Source organism: Camelus ferus, chromosome 25 (genome assembly GCF_009834535.1).
Source record: "Camelus ferus isolate YT-003-E chromosome 25, BCGSAC_Cfer_1.0, whole genome shotgun sequence".
In the NCBI taxonomy this organism is placed as follows: Eukaryota; Metazoa; Chordata; class Mammalia; order Artiodactyla; family Camelidae; genus Camelus; species Camelus ferus.
Window position 1 is genome coordinate 29,305,772 of NC_045720.1, and position 22,054 is coordinate 29,327,825.

Below are 22,054 nucleotides of genomic sequence, written 5' to 3' on the forward strand. Positions count from 1 at the left end.
TGCTTATGTTAACCTGTGTTCCGTCCGTTTCCCCCTTTACACTGGCTGCTCCGTGAGGGCAGGAGCTTTGCCTTACTTGCTCCACACTCTTTGTGTCCTGCACGGAGCCTGGCACATTCAGGTCCTCGCATATTTTCTGAGTGACTGATAATGAATAAATTGTGGAAAGGTAAAATGAGGTGGTAGAAAGAAGTGGTGTGTGACAGGATGGCAGGGTGAGGACCAATAGTTGAGGGTAAATAAACTGGCTGGGATCTGGCACTTGGTGGGCAGTTTCTGCAAACTAGCAATAGTCAGGAGGAAAGAGGAAGCCAGAGGGGAGGACAGGGAAATGTCTGTTCCGAGGGGAGAGACTTTGGAACCACATAGTTCTAGGAGCCCATCTCAGCAATTCTCAGTGGGAACCCAACTGTCCTAATTTCCTTGCATGACACAGGGGTTATTGTTTTTTATTTTGTCATAACATGCTTTCTGAATTTAAGACCAGCTCTGAGAAAGAAGTGAGAAAAATATCTATTCCTCACAACTAGAGTCTCAGAATCGTGGCATCAGAGCGATTATAGCATGTGAAGGAAGCTCAGGAGGAGCACCGAGCCCAGGTGAGGCTGTGCTGTGCTATGCTGTGAGTAGCCGGGGCAATGCAGTGGTCCTTTTAGGGAAACCAGAATCCTTTTAAATCTGCTTCCTCTGTTCTTAACATCCATGTTTCCCAAAGTGGAAAGAACTAGATTAATTCTTACTTAAGTACTCAGTCTAAAAGTAGGAAATAAGACAATGGAGTGCTTTAAAATATTTGTATTAAACAATTGTGTAAAATAGAGTCGTGTTGACTGCAATGATATTCAGACCTGGCCTTCACCCCGGCAGGATTCATGGCTTTTTTACTTTGGACCGATGAATGGATGGCCATGGACACAGCTCTCTGGTTGTGATGGTAGCTGTGTTTATAAATGGTCAGCTGTGCTGTGAATATATTTAGCTTATGCTAAATGCCCCTGAGAACATGAATGTCATCTGTTTCCAGTCTGATTGTGTTTTGGAGCGAGGCACAGTTTTTTCCAGATGAATAAATTTTAAGCCTTTTCCACTTCTAGAGTAAAGATAGGCTTGGATTCTGAAATTCAAATGACCAGACTAAATGAATCAGATTAAAATGAAATGTAAAAAGCTCTTTGATTCTATTTACAAGTACTTTCAGAATATACTGCTCAGTGAAAATGCCATGTTTGGGATAAAAAATTAGACACCAACACTGAGATCAGAAACCAATTCATTCATTGTTAGCATGAAGGGATAGTATTGCTGACCTGTAGGGCAGTTAGAAATGAAGGTTAAATGATGTTGGTAACTGTACAGTGTCTTCATACGTTTAAACTTTTCAAAGCAGTTTTTATCCAAATGTTCTCAGACTTTCATATCATAAACCTTGAAATTTGTGTATGCAAATCAAAATATACGCAGTGACTATTTTAAACACTATCACCATTAAAAAAGCATTCACTTCAGCATTCTGAAAGAGCTAATTTGGCTAGCTGTATTTATTTGTTCATAAACCTAAACTTCCTGATGGAGATCTTAAAGCAAAAGTGAGAACCAACTTGAAATGGATGTCAAAGGGGCTTTAGAGGGCTCACACAATGTCTCTGTGGGTAGAGACCTAGCGTTGGTAACAGACTGCCCCAGAGTTAGCCCACTGCTAACTAACGGTCACACTGGGGTCAGACCCAGAATCCTGACTTCCACTCCTGTGTTCTTTCTGCCTTATCCCCTCTTCTCCTGGAAATGATCGTTTGAATTAGCAAGATATACCTGTAGTCTACAAACTTTCTCTTATGTGTCTGTTTCAATGAAAGCAGAGACAACAGCGTATACACTTTATGGATTATTTACGCCTGCCCTCCCAAATGTCCTTGCCCCTCCCACCCCACCTCCATCATTTTCTTATCAATCTCTGAGAAAAAATAGATAAGATAGGCTGTTTCAATGTTCTTCTGTGAGCAGATCAATGAAATGGCACAGAGAACAGACAGAACTCTGACGCCTCTCGTGTGATGTCCTCTTCTCCTGGTCTCACGCTGCTTAGATGCCAGTGGCAGGCTCGCTTTTTAATGACTTGTCTGCTCTGACACTAGAGAAAGCCTCTGGAGCCCTGCGTTGGGTCAGCTCTGGTAAACTGCTTATGTATTCACCTTGCCATTTTAACCAAACATCTGTGTTTTGTTTTCAGTAAAATCTGAAAGTTTGAAACAGAGTTAACTATATGTATTTTAAAATGTAAAGCACTGAATCCACTTTGACTTAATTCTACATCTTAACAATGAAAAAGCCTAAAATATCACTTTTCAAATTTTCTTTTCTTTTTTTTTATTGACGTATAGTTGGTTTACAGTGTTACTTCATCTCTGGTGTACAGCATAGTGATTCAGTTATACACACATATATATACATACTCTTTTTCACATTCTTTTTTATCATAGGTTACTCAAAGATATTGAATATAGTTCCCTGTGCTATACAGTAGGACCTGGTTGTTTATCTATTTTATATATAGTAGTTAGTATCTGCAAATCCCAAACTCCTAATTTATCCTCCCCGCCCCCTTTCCCCACTGGTAACCATAAGTTTGTTTTCTGTGTCTGTGAGCCTGTTTCTGTTTTGCAAATAGTTCATTTGTGTCTTTTTTTTTTTTTTTTTTTTTTTTTGGTTTCCACATATAAGTGATATCATATGATATTTGTCTTTCTCCTTCTGGCTTGCTTCACTTAGAATGACAATCTCCAGGTCCATCCATGTTGCTGCAAATGACATTATCAATTTTCAAATTGCAATGTGCTTGTATGTCAACAAAGTGTGATATAAAGGAAAATGTACAAAAACCATTTCACAGATTTTCTTCTAGTTAAAAAAATCATACTTGAAAGATTACATTTTATAAGCCAAAATATCTTTTAAATATCTGTATTATTAAAATGTGCAAGTTATTATGAGTAAGAAAAAAACTGAGACTCTGTCTTAGATCAGAATTCTCATATTGCCAGAATTAAAAATAGTATAACAGTTATTTGTGGAACATCCAAAATTTCAGTATTGCCGAGGTCCTTACCACTGAAATATACTGCTTCTATCTATGTTCAAAAGGACAAATTTATTAACTGGTAAAGTTCCGAGTTCATCTTTAACTGTATTCAGTTCTCTGTTAAATGCTTGGAGGAATATGAGTCTTTGGTATATTAACTGAGATACATTTTACAATGATTGTACATCATCAAATACATAGAAATTGGCGGAAAATTACATTTTTTTTCCTAACATGTCAGTTGGAACACATTTTCTTCTTGAATTATAACAATTGAATTTTTTTAGAAAAAAAGGAAGATTTTTAGAAACTCAATTGAAAACTTCTTGGTTTTTATTCCTAGTAACAGTAACACTCTGATATTTAAGAGTTAAATGATGTGAGTTGGAATTTTGTTTTAAACAGATCTCCCAAGAGGGCTTTGACCCTGTTGATAGTTTTGAAACTGTATTAGATAGGCTAATTAGATCGTCTAGACTAGTGCTCCCAGAGGTTCTAAAATACACATGTTCTCAAAGAGAGGTTATAAAAGCCAGAAGCAAAATCTGAGAGACCACGCCCCTCTCTGTGTCCATTGGCCGTGGGATTCAGTAGATCACACCCCCGTCCTCCAAGCCTTCTCAATCAGACCCTCGGAGCCAGGCTCCTCTCAGGCTACCTCTGATACAGCCCACTCCCAGGCTGATCCCTTTGATCATTCCTTTCTTCTGAACTGTGACTATAACCAATACATCATTCCCACTTATTCACCTATTTTTTTATGGTTTCTTATTGTTGCATTATGGCACTGTGTCTGCTCATTCTTTTTGGAAAATACCTAAAGTTTGGTGTATCTAAAAAGAGGTTAATTTGGTGCTTGCTCTGAACTAAAAAATGAAGACCCGTGTTTTTGACTATCCCTTCCCTTGGATCTGTATCCTCTTCCAAGGAGTTTATAAATATCAGTCAGAGTCAACGTCAGACTGCCTGTCGTGTCAGCCCTGCCTTCTTCTCTAGGCCTGTCCTTTTTGGAGAGTCCCGCCTCTACCCCACCTGTACTCCCTTTCTCAAAATGTGTTATTGACAAGTAAAGCCAAGTCATGGGGAGCCTCACAGAGCTCTGCCACTGAAATACGTGGGGATACGTGACCTTGAAAGCATCCTGTAAGACATTTGCTTTCAGCATGGTTATTTTGCCTGTTTTCTTTTAGATCATCTCAGCTTTGGTCCTTTGGAACCACCCACTGGAGATACTCATAAAGTAAGCATACATTTTAAATTCTCTTTTCAGTCATCTGTAAATGGAAATCTCAGTTTTGCACAATGGTTTTCACCAGAGACAGTTTCATTCAAATATTTTATCAGTGAATAGTAGTGTAATAAATGGGAGTTTCATATATAGGAAAGATAATAGCTCCCTCTCTAAAATTTGTGAAAAGGAAAATAGAAATGAAATAAATAAGGCACTGCCTGGCACTCTTGACTATCACCTGTAGCACAGAGAAGTATATTTGCAGCCACCGAGTGGAGTGGTTTTTATGTACTATCTTCATCCCAGGCAGCTGCCAGAGTCCTCTCAAGGGGCACGTTACAACAGCTTCTTCTTCCCTTTTAAATTGGGCCATAGCCCAAGATGTATCTCAAATGACATTAAGCACCAATTAACATCTAGCAGACTTTAGCACCTAATGGGCACTTAATAGAAATTTGTTGGAGAATGAATGGGTGGATTAATTAATTAATCAATTTTATGCTCTGTGAGGCCCTCACCAGTGTGAGGCAATATGGTACACTGGTTAGTGCCCGAAATCTGGAGCCAGATGCTTGTGTTCAGTGCCTGGCTCTGCCACTTACTAGCTACATGACTTTGGGCACAGGTCCAAACCTTTCAGTGTCTCAGTTTTTCTGTCCATAAAATGGGTTTAGTAACACTACCTATGTTGTTGTTGTTATGAGGTGATTACAGGCATTAAGTGAGTGTTTACAAAATACTTGAAATAATGACTGGTACATAGTAATCTCTGTAAAATGTTTGTTGAATAAATTAAAATATATTAAGCATGTAGGGATATTCCAAGGTCCCATATTAGAGACTGAAAAACTGGTTTGGTCTAGAAGCAGTGACTCTCCAGTAGCAATACATGCACCTAGCATCCAAATCTTGGTTTCAATACTGTTTCTCAATAAAAACTACCAGAGAAATGGCTGATTGAGGATGGGGACAAGAAATATGCAAAATGAACCTGGAATATCTCACAGTGCCGGAAAATAAGGAACTACTAGAAGAAAAAAGATAAAACTTAAAACAAATAATCTCATAATGGTGAGTGTGACATCATGTGTGTAGAGAGGATGCAGGAGCCAACTGAAAATGCTTCCCACTGACAAAGCTGGAACCATTCGAGCAATAAAATACAGTATTGAGATTAACACAAATCTGAGAAAATAAGTATCTATTCTAATATAAGTATATGATTGGATAAATACATGAGGAAAATTGACAAATCTCTTATGCAGAAGAATTCCAAATAATGTATGTAGATACTCCACTTTTCAGGCAGTAAAGCATGATTCCAGATGGGGGCTGCACAGATTTTTTTCTTCCAAAGGGTACAGTATGGAATGGGTGTAAATTAAAAAAAAAAAAAAAGGAATTTACAACAGAGAAACCTGACAACATTACCTCAAGCTGAGTAATCGAGGTTAACCTCCACAGTGGTATGTCGTATTGATGGTAGGCATCCTTCACATAATGTGATGAGGATGGCACTTGACCTCTGTGGTCTTCCTCCCAAACATATTACCCTAGTCTAATCATGAGAAAAGCATAAGATAAATTTCAGTAGAGGTGCATCCTGACCAGTCCTCTTCACAACTGTCAAGATTATCAAAAACAAGGGAAGTCTGAGAAAGTGTCACAACCAAGAGAAGCCTACAGACACTTGATGACTAACTGTGAGGTGATAACTTGGATGGGATCCTGGAACAGAAAAAGGACATTATGTAAAGACTTAAGGAAATCTGAATAAAGTATGGAGTCTGGTTAATAACAATGTGTCAGTATTTGTTAATTAGTTGTGAAAAAGGTACCATCCTAATATAAGATATAATAATGGTGGAAAATCGGAGTGGGGTATACAAGAACTCTGTACTAGTTTCCCAATAGTTCTGCAAATCTGAAACTGTTCAAAAATAAAAAATTTATTTAAAAGAGTAATGAAGTATGTGCACAATAAAAAATGGTTTGAAGGTATGCTAATTTTCAAGTACCAAAATAATAGTATTTTGAAAATGTTGAACTGAATTAATTTATGTTTTGAGACTCTTATGTAGATAATTACGTTCTGCATTAAGGTTTTGAATTGGATAAAGGTGTACACGTCTGTAAAGCATTCTGCTATGTTTCTGCTGTCCTCAAATGGAGGAAGAAAATGGAACTGGCAGCACAAACGGTTTTTGCAAGAATAATTGTTATTGGAGTTCAAAGTGGATTATCACATGTGCATTAGTTACATATTGCAGCATAACAAATTACTACAAATCTAGTGGCTTAAAACAACATTTAATGATTATCCCACAGTTTCTGTGGCTCAGGAGTCTGGGTGTAACTTAGCTGGGTCTTCTGCTTCAGGTCTCATAATGGCATAATCAAGATGTTTGCTGGGCTGTGTTCCTTTCTGGAGGTCGGGTTTTTTCCTTCTAAGTTCATGAGGTTGTCGGAATTCACTTGAGGTTGTAGGACTGAGGTCCCCTTGTTTTCTTGCTGACTGTCACCTGGGCTGCTCTTATCTCCCAAGTACCACTCATGGTTCCTTGTCATGTGGCTGTTTGTCTCTCATAGTCTCTGTCACAACATGGTGGCTGACTTCAAAGCCAGTAGGAGAATCTCTGGGTCCAGTCTGCTAGGACAGAGTCTTACATACTGTAACCTAATCAAGGAAGTGACTCTCCCCTATGGCTTTGCTCTGCTCCATTGGCTAGGAGCAAGTCACAGTCTGTGCCTGCACTCAGGGGAGGGCACGACTCACTGGGCAGTCACCTCAGGGTATGTCCACTGCAACAGGAGAGTTTTGAAACAGACACAAGCAGCTGGGCGTATAGGAGCAAACTAAGGAAGAGAAGAACAAATCAGAAATGCTTGCTTCTTGCCTTCAAGCAAACTACAGCTCGAGGTAACTAAGAAAGTTTCATCCCCTCACCCACACACAAATACACAATATTATGTTTGACTTTGAGGAATATCTTTAAACTTTGAGGAATGAAATATTTGGAGATAGCTCCTAAATATATCACCATTTTTCTGATTAGGGTCTTTTTTATTTTTTTAAGCAGTGAAGAAATTTGCACGAAAATATATTCTCAACTCAGTGGCAACAGCATTTATGTACTTTAAGAACTCTCATTTAATAATGTTCACATAATAAGATCTCACTTTCAACATTCATGATAATTTTTTTCATTTTTGAGACTTAAGTTCTTTAATATTTATGTTTTAAAATTTTGTCTGCTAATAATAATAGGATGATACAGTTCAAGTTATAATTTTTACATTTTACATGGTCCTTAGAAATTTGTATATTTTAAATGTATTAAATATCTATTTCCACTGATTTCTTTTTATGGATTTTGAATCATTTTCTTATAAAATATAAAATGTGGAAATTCTGCTATTGTTATTTTACTCCAGGATTGTAATCACCACCTGGATTTTCAGAAACTCAATTTTCTTTTTTCTGATTGCTCCTTGTAACACCAAAATGTCCCAGAAATTCTACCATTTAGTCATTGGAACAACATTTGCCAAGTTGCTGCTTGCACCTGGAAACAAGGCACAGCATCCTTTGTTAGACCCTGCATCTAAGTTGTGGGTTTGGATAATGTGATCACTGTCTCTGCGTCTCCATGGAGGTTAATGCGAACCTATTAGCAGATTGAACCAGAGACCTTTTGCTGTTTACGCCTCAGATATGCCGCCACCTTGAAGAAAACAGGTAACTTATGGCAACAAAGCTCATTAGCAGCCAAGTTGACATGAAAAGAAAAAATATATTGCAGTAATTCAATTCATTCTTTCTCAAAGGAGAAATGATTTCTTGTGGATCCTCCTCCCCCACCCTTCACTCTTTTTTCAAGTCTCTCTCTCTACCTGTATTTTTCTTTTTCTGCTCACTCACAACTAAGCCTTAAGCTGTAGCTGTTCCTCTTATGCCAAGGGGTACAGCGGGTTGTGACTCAGAATGGTGAGAACATAATCACATGTAGCCATTGGTGAAATAACTCATTTAGCAAACAAAGGTCAGAGCTTGCTTGCTTTCTTCCTTCCTTTCTTCCTTGGGGTTGTTTTCTTTGTAGGAATTAATAAAGGGATCTTTTTTAAAATTTAAAATGAGTTAGAGTAAACAGAAGTAACCTTTCCTGCTTGTGAAGGAAGTATTAAGTGAAAGCCATTTGTGGCTGGAAGGTCACAGGATAAAGCGATTCTTTATGAGAGCTGACTCCAGGGGAAGGTCTGAGAATCTGCCAGTGTTGTTGGCCTGTGGTGATCATCATCAGATCTCTTCTCTGGTGTTAGAGGGGGTTAGACTTGCCTAATGGTTCCATCAGATTTATTCTCCATGTGTCTTAATATATAAATCTGATCATTTCTCCTATTACTGAAATTCTAGATTTATTTATAATAAGTTTAGAGCAACCATTAGATCCTTTTATCAAAAGATCTGGGTTTAATTTGAAGAAGTATATTTTCTAAAGAGTATCTCTGTACATTTTATCTGTCTTCAGATTTCATTTCTAGGCCATCCTAACATCATTTTGCATCATGGTGATCAAATCCAAGCTGATTTTCCTTGTTTGGGAGTACTGAGGTGGCAGCTGGTTGAGGTCCTCTGGGTCTTCTTTTGGCATAAGACAGACATTCATCATCTTGCTTCCTTTGCTACTGTTCTTGGTACCTCAAGCCCCAGTGATGCCGGCATCACCTCCTCCCACACTGAGCTCTCCTCCTGAGTTTCCTATTACACATGTATTCCGAGCTTGGTCATTCCTGTCTTGCCTTATTCACCCATTGTTTGCTATTGATACTTTTTCTCTCCAAAGAGGCTGTTAGCTCTTTGAGAGCAAGAATTCTGCTCTCTTGTCTCTTGTGCCTTCACAACGCTCAGGGTCATTAGCACTCAGTGCCCACCTGCCTCCGTGCCCTGTGCCTCCCAAGTCTTATGCTTGATCAAAACAGTGTTTCCTCATATCAAGAGAATTATGTACCTTCCATTTGCCTCACCCTGTGCTGAGGGCCACAGAGGGAGTCAGCCAAACAAAACCATCACCCCTGTCTTCAGGACCTCCCATCCTCCTCTCAGGACCACTGTGCCATTCTCAGGTCTCAGGCTCCTTTCTAGGCATCTCTCCTGTGACTCATTCTCCAAGACCCTGATCTCAGTTGAGTATTATAACCAAGCAGAACCCTATGGGGCCTTCCAGGGACAGACCCCTCCCCCATATCCTCCACTTTAGTTCCTCCCCAACGTACCCAGGTAACAGTATCTGATGCACATTTCCTGAGTTGTTTTACGCATGCTAAAACCCCGACCCAATGGAAGACATTAACTACTTGACGATCATGAGCACATGGCCCCCAGGGCTACTGGAACCTAAGGATTGATAATGTTAATTTATGTGACACCGCCCTGTTAGCTCACCATCAACCAGTCAGAGAACTGTGCACGAGCTGATCACGTACCCCAGGAAGCCCCTCCCTCACCTGGCCTTTCCAAATGCTTTGCTGAAACCCATCAGGGAGTTTGGGCTTTTTTGAGCACTAGCTGTCCTGGACTCCTTGTATGGTACCTTACAGTACACACTGCACTTTCCTTCACCGCAGCCTGGTGTCAGCAGATTGGCTTTACTGCGCACGGGCGAGCAGACCCAAGTTTGGTAGCAGTATGATCCCTTCTAGGGAAACCATGTTCTAATAGAGAAATCCTAAAAATCAGAATGACTTCGAGGTCTGAAGTAATGCACCTCCAGTGGTGAAATTCTTGGCGCTGTGAGAAACAACAGTGGACATATTTTTAACCCATCCTTGCCTGTCCTCTGCTAAGTGACACCGCACAGGAGAATGCCTACTCTGCTTGCTCATAGGTGTGCCCTCCCTAGGGACTATGAAAAGAGTGGAAACGTTGATGTCTGTCCTTGTAGTGTAAATAGCCTGGCCAGGGAGCTGGAGCACGTGTGCCATTTAAGAGCGTCTCTAATCACATGGTCCTGGCTTCCAGTCTCAGTTTTTCTACTTATCAGCTGTGTGGCTTTGCATACATTTCTGAAATTTTCTGGGCCTCATTTCCTTCATCTATGACCCCGGGATAACAAAGCCTAAGGATGTCATGAAAATTCAGTGAGCTAATGTGTGGGTCATTCTTGGCCCATAGTAGATACGCATGACATGTGTGACCTCAGTAACAATAACTGGAGCAAGGGAGGCTTGTAAGTCCAAGCACGGCAGTTTGAGGTCCGAGGCCGAGAGAAGGTACGCAGAGCAAGGCAATTGCGGTGGCGGTGGAGGAGGGTGGGAGACCTTCCTAGAAAGGACCTCCTCGCCTCATAGGAGAACATGCACGGCAACCATTATCTGTGCTTGCTTAGCCAAGGGTACCGAGTCCCCTGATCGGCTGGCCTGCAGGGGCATTTCTGGCGTGGAAGCAGTCTGCCAGGGAGTGGGAAAAGTGTGACATACATACACATTGTTACCTTAGAGCAGAGGAGTGAGTGTAGCTTGACCCTCTCTCAGAATTGTTTCCGAGCCTCTCTCCTCTACTGGACTGTGTGGTCCTCAAAGCTAGGGCTGACAGTTTATCCCTGTTTTCTCCAGACCACTGTCAGGAGTACACGCTCAGTGCTCAATTATTGGTAGAATGATTAAAAGGGTAGAAGATTCTGGAGTTTTGCTGGAACTACCACTTCTAACAACACAAGTGATCATATAAAGGATTCATGAAGACTCAGTACAAGTATGTGAACATTCTCCCTGCATGCAAGAGCATGATTCAGTCAAATGAGAGACAGAAATAATTGTGTTTTGCGGTCCTTTCTCTGAAGCAACATTGTTTGTAGGGTCAGAGAAGAAGAAAGATGTGACTTAGGAAAGTTGCAACAACCTTGAAAATGATGGCTGTGGTGCATGAAAGAAAAAGCAAAAAAAACAAACCAAGAAAAACCCAAGCATGTAAAACTGAAAGAGGAGTCTGTAAAGTCAAGCGTGATGCCAGCAGGGACGAGTGGCAGATTGGAATGGATCATTGCAAATTCCTGCAGCCACCGGCCTTGTGATTTAACACTTCTCTGAGCTTTTGCTCCGTGATGTTTGGGGCTGAATATATTTCCTTCTTATTGTCCTTGTAAAAAGCAATGACTTTTTTTAAAAGGCTGTATGATTTCTTTCCATTTTTGTTTATACCTTGCCATCCTGCAGTTTACAAGATTGGTCTCTCACACTCTGCCTGGGGTGTTTTCTATTCTTGTGTAGTTAAAATTGCCAGAGGATTCTTTGAGCAGCTCTGTTTTGAAGAATGAGGAAGCCACGCTGCCCTGTGGAATCCCAGCATGGCACGGAGGCTCCCCAATGGAAGAGGCACGTAGCTGTTATGAACTTGTGACCAGCTGTGAAATTTTGCACATCCAAGTATTTTAAACACTTGAAAGTGCCTATTGTGCATCTCATTGTGGAGATATAATGCCAGATGCTGCTTGGAAGTCGCCTGGAATTACATGAAATGTGATTCCTTCTAAAACGGAGCACCTGCCATTTTCTCCCCAGTGCTGGGTTGGAAATGATGTCCTAATGCCTCCTGTCCATCTCCTCCCCTCCTGCATCCTGTCCTCACTTTGGTCTGATCCTTCTCCCCCATCTGAATGGTCTCCCCTGTGCCCTGTGATGATGTTCCTTCTGATCACAAAATCATGGTGGCACCTGGAACAAATAGGAACTGGAAGCTGGAAATTGTTCCTTTGCTTCTTGGAGCATGGGGTGCAGAAAGGTGGGTGGTTTGAGCAGAAGTTGCTTTGATTACAGTTGCTTTAATTACAATCACAGTGGCTCCCAACACCAAGAGGGATAACCCTTAGCAAAGTGGTGAGGGAGGCCAAGGCTGGCCTTGTCATTCGGAGCCTCTTCTTGCCTCTATCCTTCCAGGGGCTCCCGACACCCCGCTCCAGCCCCCACCCCCTTGTTTACCTCAGGTCTTCCTCAGCAGGGTAGATAGCGCTCAATACTTCAGGCTCCTCCCCTTATGCATCAGTTTCCTTCTAGCAAAATTCCTAGTCCCAGATATTATTTCTTTGGGGTATTTGCTACCATGTAAACATAGGTGGTACTGGGTTGAAGATAACTGTGCAGGTGTGCGCCTCTAGGGTGGGAAGGACGTAGTGAAAAGCACAGCTCATTAAGCCCCAGGTGACCTGGGTTTATAATGCTAGTTTTTTTCCACTTATTAGCTGGTGACCTTGGGTTATGTTGCTTAACCTTTCTGAGTATGTCCTTACCCAAATAATGGAATTGATGAGTCTGTGCTAGCGCGTCTTAAATATGAGACTTTCACCTCCCATGATAATCATGAAGCTCAAATGAGAAGAAGCATTTGAAAGCTCTTTGTACACAAGAGGATGCATCTGTGCAAATGTAAGGTAGGAAGGCAAGACAGTGCCTTAACCGTGTGCACAGTGTTAGCTTCTTGACAGATATGTGATGTAGCAGAAAGCTTCCACCTGGCTTTAATGTTTTCTATAATCTCGTTTTGTTGAGCTTTCATGTCCTCATTCATACAAAAGAATGTACTCAAAGCTCATTGGCTTGTCATGAGCATTAAATGAAATGATGGTTAGAAAGTCTCTTGCCCTAGTGTCGCTTGGGACTTAGTGCGTGTTTTATAAATTGTTAAATCCCTTCTCATCTTAACATGTCTCTCAAAAGTGACTCTAGAAAGTCTGGTATAAGAGTTTCCTTAGGCTTCAAATCTGTAGGCAGATCCAGTAACCAAAATGGGATCAAAGCAGCCCAGGGGAACGATCTGGTCCAAAGGGAATGTTAAGGATGTGTGCATCATTCTCTGAAAGGAGGATAGACGCTGATAATGCAGGGGGCAGTGTGGAGCTGGTTCTAAGGAATGGGGAGGGAGGGGAGTGGGGCACTCACTTTGGCACAAAATTAAAGAAGGCACCATAAAACTCCATAATCAAGAGAAATTATGCTTAATGCAGAATTTTTTAAAAATCAAAATTAATGCAAAACAATCCATGATGAACAAAATATTAACATTTCAGATAAAGATCAGATCAGTAACAGTGCTGTGCAGAGCCCTGTGGGAGCCCAAAGCGAAAGAAAAAAAAAAACCGGTACTAGTGACCCTGTCTCTACTTAGAATGCTGAGAAGTGACATAAATGCTTCATGGCTTTTGATTTGTGAAAGTATTGCAGTAAAATATTTATTCTGCTTACTGAGTTTTTTGGTGTCCCCTTAAAATCTGTGCCCAAAGAGAGTGCATGCCTTACCCCGTTGGCCTTGCCCTGCCCATGTCCTGGGGTGATGTCCACTGGGCAGGAGGGAAGACCCAGAGAGGGCTTCCAGGCCCTGGCCCATGTTTCCCCTCACCCACTCTGGGGTCTTGAGTTTGGTTTAATTATAATCTTGTGAAAACAGAAATGCCCATCTCAAATCACGGTCTGGTGTTCTTTCTATTCAAGTGACCGCAGTGAAAGATGGAGTTTGGAAAGAAAACATGAATTCATTTGCTCATTAGGAGCTTGATGTAGGTTTGGGGCTTGGCAGACGATGACTGCACGCCTGCTGCCTGCTTTTGTAGGTGAGGTTTAATTGGCACACAGGCCTGCTCACTTTCTTTGGTGTCATCTAGGCTCCTTTGTGACATAATGGTGGAATTGGGTAGTGCAGCAGGGACCATGTGGTCTGTGAAGCTGAAAATATTGACTTTCTGGCCTGTAGCAGACCTCTAATTGAGATGATCAAAACACTCAGATATTTTTGGATCGGCATGTGGGTTGGCAGCATTTTTAGGATATATAGTTATTTGGAGATCTACATAACAGAGAATTCAGGGACATTTACAGAGAATATTGTTATTTTCCAAGTGCAAGGGGGGGGGTAAGAAATCAGAGTTTAAAAGGTAAGTCAAGAATGAATGACCTGAAAAAAAAAAAAGAATGAATGATCTAGAGTTTATCATACTAAGTGAAGTTAGTCAAAGACAAATACCATTTGATATCACTTATATGTAGAATCTAAAAAAAATGCTACAAATGAACTTATTTACAAAACAGAAATAGACTCACAGACATAGAAAACAAACTTAGGGTTACTAAAAGGGGAAGGTGGAAGGGATAAACTTGAAATTTTCACACTACTATATATAAAATAGATAAACAACAGGGATTTGCTGTATGTATAGCACAGGGAACTATATTCACTATCTTGTAATATGCTATAATGAAAAGACTCTGAAAAAGAATAGATACCTATATGTATAACTGAATCATTTTGCTGTACACCTGAAACATTATAAGTCAACTATACTTCAATAAAAAAATTTTAAAAAAAAGATAAATCAAGAGAGGCAGCTGAGAGTGAGAGTGGGTGGAGTCTGTGCCTGTCTCTGACCCTGGGATTCCTATCACAGTCCAGCTGTGACTTGACGTCACAGGATATGAGATGCTTATGAGAACTTGACATCGTCTATATTTAGCAGCAGGCAAACAATGGATTTGTTTTTGGAAAAAGTGCATCCACTTGCATTATCACATAAGTGATTTTAGATTTAATTACTTCATCCTGTTAATGTGGATAATTTAGAACTGACTTCACAAATTCAGCAAGCCTTTAGTGAGCATATATTTATTTATTCAGAAACTCCAAGAGTCACCCTCAAAGTAGTCTACTAAGTCTAAGTGTGAGCAAACAGAGTTAGGAAGGCCCCAACAATGTGTTCTTATGTGCCTTGTGTTTGGGGTGCATAGAGGAAGCCACAGGGAGATAAGAGGAGAAAGGTCAACTCATGGATGGCCATCAGTGCTGGCTAGGGAGCTTGAACTTCAACCAGGAACTAGTAGGAAGCTTTCTTGATTAAGAAAGTGACATATTCATACTTGTGCTTTAATTAGGTTGTTAACTGAATGATAGCTTGTGAGGGGTGGAGGATGGTTGAGAAGAAAAGTAAGGGGACTAATCCGAAGGCGATTTCAATAGCCTGGATAGCCGGGTGTGGTTTGTAGTCATACAGAAATGACAAGGGCTTCAAGTTAGCAGTACGCATGGAAATGGGAAGAAAGATCTGAGAATGCCGGTGAGGGTAAAATCAACCAAGATTCAGCCACTCAAATAGGGAGGCTCCTGGATTTGGTGTTAAGGTGATTGGGAGGCTGGGAGGATAATACTAGAGATAGAGAAGCCAGGAAGAGAAGTAAGTTTGAGGGTCTAAAAGAGTAACTTCAGTTTTATATATAATGAATTGAAGATGCTATAAAATATCTGAGGTAGAACAGAGAGATGCATCAGAAGGAGAGAGCGAGGGGGAGGGGGAGAGGGAGAGGGGGTGGGAATTGTTGCTAGAGATGAAGATTTAGGAATTATCTGAGAAAAGATAAACACTGAAGCCAAGGGCATAGAAAACATCAATAAAGGAAGAAATCAGAGGAGATGAGCATTAAAGAAACAATTATGGTAAAGTTGTCAGTAAAATACAGGATGCTTGATTAAAATTGAATTTCAGATCAACAGAGAATAATATTTTAGTATAAGAATGTCCCATGCAATATTTAGGACATATTTATGTTAAAAAAGTTTATTCATTATTGATCTGAAATTCATATTTAACTGGGCATTCTGTATTTTTTGTTGCCAAATCTGGCAACTCTAGATTATAGTGATTTCCCATATTTATGGGATGGTCAGGAGAGGAAGAGGTAGTGGAAGGGCCTGGAAATGGACAGATAGGTCCCAGGAAAGCTAGGATGTTGTACCATCATGGCATCATAGGGCAGACTGGGATTCAGGAGAGCTAAGCAGAAGGGTCAAGGGCATTGCATTTGGCAACCTGGAAATTGTTAGGGACCTTGGAGAGAGCAGAGTAGGGTCTGGTTGTGTGGGATAAGGAGTAAATGCAGGACGGGAGATGGAAATAATCAGTGAAGACCCTTATTTTAGGAAATGTGATTTAAAAAGAGGAGAGAGATGGGATGGTAAAGGGTAACAAAATAGGCAAATTTGCAGGATTCGAGTGGCTGAAGCTTTTTCTAGCTTCAGAGCAGGAGATGAGGGAAGTTGTATCCTAAAGATGTAAGAGGAGTGATGGGGATAAGGGTTGGAGCAAACTGGGGATGACGCTGGAGGGGAGAATCTGGCACAAGTAGAGGGATTAACCTTTGCATGGAGGATGCTCCTTCTGCATCCAAGTCTTGAAAGAAGGAGGGGGAGATGGATAAAGATATGGAGATTCTGAGAGTAGGGAAGAGGAAGGAACACTTTTTATTTCTTTTTACTGTCCAACCGTGCTATTGAAAGTGTGTGTTATGGAAGAGGGATTAGGGGAGCAGGAGGGGAAGACTTGGGCTTGAGGTGCTCCCTTTTTCCTGGTTGCCCAGGACAGGTATGATGAAGAGCTCAAAAGTGCATATGATTCATCCAAGTGGGAGCCATTTATTTCCTTCATGGTGTATCTTCCCTCAGCTCTAGTGATTCATATCGATTCAGAACATAATTGAATTGCTCACTAGGGAAAGGAAAACGACAGGAACAGAACTGAACAGGCCTGTTCTCCTCCATTTTGTTAAATCAGGACATCCTGGCCATGAAACGGTCAGGGTTACCTATCCACGTCGCAATCCTGGAAGTGGGCAACAGGGCTGCCAGTCCTAGAAATCTTTTTGGGGAACATGTGAAATTCTAGTCTGTGATGTCCTGTTTCCCCATGCAGATTGTGTCACGCGGGGTTAATTTGCCATGTCACACCCAGCATACCAGGGATTCACGACATGCAGGCAACACACACCGATCCCAACCAACATCTGATCTCCAAGAACAGAGGTCAGAAAACGGCCAGGATATTCTGCAAATAGGAGAGGATGGGGTTGCAGAGCAAAGCAGCCTGCAGTCTCTTAGTTGCTTTTCCTCTCTGCTGGCAAAAGCAGGGATGCTGTTTGCAGCACAGGGAGGGAGTCATTTGCAGAGCTGCAGAAGCCTGAGAAAGCTGAGAAAGAGAAAGAGCTTTTTCAGGGAGGGGATTGGGTGGTGCTGTCTGCCTGGGGAAGCTCTTAGTGCCTCCACCTCCAGAGAACATTAACATTTTCAGCCCTTTCTCCACAGCCCTCTCTCCCTCCCTCCTCCTCACCCCCAACACAAAGGCACAAATGAAATTCCTAAAAGTAGACTACTTCTGCCTAGTTATTTTTAGTATTTGTTGTTAGTATTTATCAAGCTTTTCAGTGTTAATTTGTCCTCCCACCCATTTATCTTCCTGCCTCTAGTTGTGGGGCTTAGGATGAAAGGAGCACATATCAGAAGCAGCTGGTGACCTCAGAGAAACATCTCATAGAGAGAGGAGACTATGGACTTTAAAATCAGTCTCCCCCAACCCCACCTTGAAGAGAAGAAAGAAATATCTGTATTCCATTAGCTTTGGAGAGCAACACAAGTGTTGATAAAAGCAAACCCATTAAAATGTGTAGGTGGTGTTTAGCTAGGTCAAGGGCCCCAGTCAGGGAGCTGGGTCAGGGAGCCCGCACATGCGTGAAATGTCACAGTGCAGGCAAAAAGGGGCAAGAGACTAATAAACAAGCAGAATGCCAGAGGAAAATTGTACCAGAGGGGAAAAAACTATAAAAATTCATGCAAAGAGTCTGGGATCTGAGGGAGCTGAAGGGCTGAAGTAACATGAGGTGGGGTGGGGCTGAAAAGGCCAGAAGCACCATAGTAAGTAATGGCTTAATGCTGAAATACTGCCTGTTCCCATCTCATCTACCTGTCCTGTCTCCTGGAGGCAGTCAGTCATGCCCGAAGTAACCATTGCTCTGGAGAAAAACTCTCAGAACACGTTCTACAGAGGACTGTTGAATGGAAGCAAGAGCATTCTAAATGTGAGCCACATCAGTCCACAGAGCCCTGCTTGTCAAGGTATACATTTCTCAGGAAGCAGGAAAGATCTATTTCCTTTTGCAATTAAAAAAAAATGTTTTAGCTTGCTTTTTATGTTCTTTTTAAAAAAAACTTCACAACATTGTAAATCAACTATACTTCAGTAAAAAATAAAATAAAATAAATAAAAATTTTATCATCTTTCAGTTTCCTAGAAACTGAAAAATAACAGAAACAAAGTGAAAAATTTAATGAATAGTCTCAACAGTAGAATGGAGTGGACAGAGAAAAGAATCAGTGAACTTACAGATAAAGATAACAGAAATTATTAATTAAAAAAACAGAAAATATACTGCAAAAAAAATGTAGGGCCTCAGGGACCTATGGGGATATAGAAATTGTTTGGCAAATATACCTTCAGCATCCTGGAAGAAAAGAAGGAGGACAAGGCCAGAAAGTATTCAAAGAAACAATGGCTGAAAGTTTTCCAAATTTGGCCAAAGACATAGACCTACAGTGTCAAGAAGCTGAGTGAAATCCCAGCAAGATTAACCCAAAGAAGTCAACACTAAGACACATCACATTCAGACTTCTGAAAAATAAAGTCAAGGGAAAAAAATTTGAAAACAGCAAGAGAGAAATGAAACCTTATCTATAAGGAGAAAACAATTAGAATGACAGTGGATTGCTGGTGGGAATGCAGTTTGGTGCAGCCACTGTGGAAAACAGTATGGTGATTCCTCAAAAGACTAGGAATAGACTTACCATATGACCCAGGAATCCCACTCCTGGGCTTATATCCAGAAGGAACCCTGCATCAGGATGACACCTGCACCCCAATGTTCATAGCAGCATTATTTTCAATAGCCAAGACATGGAAACAGCCTAAATGTCCATCAACAGATGACTGGATAAAGAAGAGGTGGTATATTTATACAATGGAATACTACTCAGTCACAAAAACCAGCAACATAATGCCATTTGCAGCAACATGGATGCTCCTGGAGAATGTCATTCTAAGTGAAGTAAGCCAGAAAGAGAAAGAAAAATACCATATGAGATCACTCATATGTGGAATCTTAAAAAAAAAAAAAAAAGCATAAATACAAAACAGAGATAGACTCTTAAACATAGAATACAGACTTGTGGTTGCCAAGGGGGTGGGGGGTGGGAAGAGATAGACTGGGATTTCAAAATTGTAGAATAGATAAACAAGATTATACTGTATAGCACAGGGAAATATACACAAGATCTTATGGTAGCTCACAGAGAAAGGAATGTGACAATGAATATATATATATGTTCATGTATAATTGAAAAATTGTGTTCTACACTGGAATTTGACATAACATTGTAAAATGATTATAAATCAATAAAAAATGTTAAAAAAAAAAAAAAGAATGACAGTGGATTTATCATCAGAAAGAATAGAGGCCAAACGGAAGTGGCAGAATATTTTTCAAATGCTGGAAGAAAAGACCCATCAACTCAGAATTCTATACCCAGTGAAAATATCCTTCAGGAATGAAGAGGAAATTGCTCTTATTTACAAATGACATGATGATCTACTAGAAAAATCCAGTGGAACCTACCAAAAGCAAACAAACAAAAGCCTCCTAGAACCAATAAGTGAGTTCAGCTAGGTTATAGTGATACAAGATAAGCAGTAAAGCTTTTTGTTGTTTTGAATAAAGCTATTATAAACACTTTGTGCATGTCTCCCAGTGCAAATTTACACAGGAGTTACTCTAGCAAATATAGGTAGGAGTGAATTTGCTCAACTGAAGGGTATGTGAACATTTCGTTCCATAAGATAAGGTAAAATTGTACCCAAGTGCTTATCAACTTATACTCCCACCATCAGTTTAATTTGCATTTTCCTGATTACAAATCAGGTTGCTCATCTTTTCATATGTTCATTCACCATTCATATTTTTCTCCTCTGGGATAATGTGTCAGATCTATTGCTCATTTTTCTATTGTGTTGTCTTTTTCTTACTGATTTGTAACATTTCTTTGTATAATCTGAATACTGGTCTTTTGTTGTTTCACCTGTGGCAAACGTGTCTCAGATACTGGCATATCTTTCACTTTCTTTACTGTAACCTTTGATAAACAGAAGAACTTAATAGTAGAGTAGGCAAATGTATCGACCTTTCCTTTTGTGATTGGCAGTTTTGTGCCTTAAGAACTCTTTTCCCATTTGGAGGTCAGAAAGATGTTCTCCTGTATTTTCTTCTACAAGTTTTAACACTTCACTTTTCACAGCTAAGTCCTTAATCCCTCTGGAATTGACCTTTGGGTATGGCTCCTTCTTAACTTTGGCTCAGTAAATTATTCCAGCCTTTGTGAGCGCTCTGTTATCTTTTAATTCCAACTTCCCTGCCATGCTGGTTCTAATGCTCTGTCTCTAAAAATTGTGTGGGTTTTTTCTTTCTCTCGGTGTGCCTTGTAATTTTTTTCTTCATAGCCAGACATGATGTACCAGGTAAAAGGAACTGCTATAAATAGATCTTCAGAGTTGTGGTGGGAGTTTTCAGGGACAGGAAGCATTGTCTGCATCCCATGATTAGGCCTTAGTCTTTAGTAAGCCTGTGTCTCAGGACTGTGGACTTCACAAGTATTTGTCAGTTTTTTTCTCCCCACTTAAGTGGGACAGGATGGCTAGGTGGGCTGCGGTCGAGTATTCCCCTCCTCCCACAGTGGAAGGCAGAGGAGCCTGGAGTTGAATGTCCTCTTTCCTCAGGTCAGTTAGGCTCTGGTTAACTAGTATCACCTGAGGGCAGGCTTTGTTACAGAGTGCTCAGACTTACTTCAAAATGGCTTTTTCCTCTTCCCCTTCCTGAAGCCTGAGGGGATTTTTCTGTAATATTTACTGTGAGAATCTGGTAGGGCTCACAGTGTTGTGAGGGCCCCCATGACTGCATCCCCCTGGAGTATTAACTCTCAGAGTTGTCCCCGCAGAGACTCCAGCAATCTTCAGTTACAGTTCAGGTTTCCCTATCCTAGCCCTGCTTCCTGTGACGGTTCCACTGGCAAGGCTCTGCTCAGGGAAGCCGAGACATCCTGTATTCCCCTGTTGGTCTCTCCAATTTTGGGGGCAGTGGTTTCCGAATCCAAGAAGAGTTGTTGATGTGTACTTGTTCTTAGGACAGAGTGATGACTTCCAGGCTCCTTACATGCGGAGCCTGACACCGGAAGTCCTCTGTTGTCTTTTAAAAACTAAATGAATGAGAAAATCTAGGTAGTAAACTCATCCATGGCACAATTTGGGAAGATGGCCAATTCTCCCCTAGGCATCTTTGAAGGAAATTTTGGTCACTTGACCTAAGTGTCTTTCGCTGTAGCCAAGGCATCTTTGCTTTAGCAATTTTTCAAGTGCTTGAGTATTATGTGTTAAAAAGCTAAAGAAACCAAAAACAGAGGAATAGTGAGAGAATCCCCTCTCAGCATTTTAACTATGGCTCAGATCCTTTAAATGAGCTATTTGTTGAGAAAGAAAGCATACATTTTAATGCCTGTTTGTATAGTATTCTGAGTGTGGGTTCCGGTTTTGTGAGGCAACACAGTTTACTGGAAGCATTGCTGGACGGGGAGTCAGGAGACCTGGCTTTAAGCCTTGGTTTGCCATTACCTGCTTGTGAAACCTCTTTGTATCAGGAGTGTGCTCGGCCGCATGTAACAAGAACCTCCTAAAGTGGCTTAGCCAGATTTTTCTTCTCATCTAACAGCCCAGGAGGAGGCAAACTAGGCCCAGTGTAGGGGCTCCTCCTTCCTATTTAGTCTTCACAGTATGTGGCCTTTGTCCTCATGCTGTCACTCAGTGACTACAAAATATGGCTCTACATCTGGCATTTTACTAGCTTCA

General features: G+C 40.8%; 1 protein-coding gene across 4 annotated transcripts in view; it reads left to right on the forward strand.

Annotated features, from left to right (window-relative positions):
• Window positions 1–22,054, forward strand: part of NCALD (neurocalcin delta) — a 275,167-nt gene that overhangs the window by 94,120 nt on the left and 158,993 nt on the right. For 2 of the 4 annotated variants that reach the window (XM_014566111.2, XM_032468149.1), the window contains exon 3: window positions 4,267–4,316. The exons of the other annotated variants lie outside the window; for them this stretch is intronic. The gene's annotated coding sequence lies outside the window, so the exon portion shown is untranslated. The remainder of the gene's footprint in view (window positions 1–4,266; window positions 4,317–22,054) is intronic. 4 annotated transcript variants of the gene reach the window in all.